Source organism: Chaetura pelagica, unplaced genomic scaffold (assembly GCF_000747805.2).
Source record: "Chaetura pelagica isolate M959 unplaced genomic scaffold, ChaPel_1.0 scaffold114, whole genome shotgun sequence".
NCBI lineage: Eukaryota > Metazoa > Chordata > Aves > Apodiformes > Apodidae > Chaetura > Chaetura pelagica.
Genome location: NW_009952968.1, coordinates 168,815 through 169,336, shown reverse-complemented (window position 1 = coordinate 169,336; position 522 = coordinate 168,815).

Sequence of the window (522 nt, the reverse complement as noted above, 5' to 3'; positions counted from 1 at the left end):
GCGCCCGGGGGGCGGGGAGCAAAAGGGGGGGGCGGGGGGGGGGGGGCCAGCCACTTGTGCAGCAAAGTGAGGGGGCAGAAGAGGATGAGGGTCTGCCAGACGGGCGGGAACAGCCTTGGGAGCCCTGCCTGACCCTCATTTCCCCTCACCAGGGACCTTCAGCCTGCAAGAATGTGTCCCTGGGGCTCCCAGAGCCCTGTGCCCCCAGGGACGTGCAGGAGAGCAAAGCACGCGCTGCCCCCCGCCCCGAAACGCGCACTGCCCCCGCAAACATGCAGCGTCTCCCCAGACTTGCCCCTCCTTTCGAAAATTCTCCCCCAAGCCCAGGGAAGGGGTGCAGCACCCCGCAGGGTGAGGGGCACGGTGCTTGCGTGGGGCACAGGGGGTTCTCGGGCAGCCCCCCCTCTCTTGTGCCCCCCGGAGGGGCGCTGGGGGCAGCAAAGCAGGCAGAGAAGCGGGGAGCAGCCGTGTCCTACCTGCTGCCCGCCGAGGAGCCTTCAGGCAGCTCGGGCAGGCTGCCTG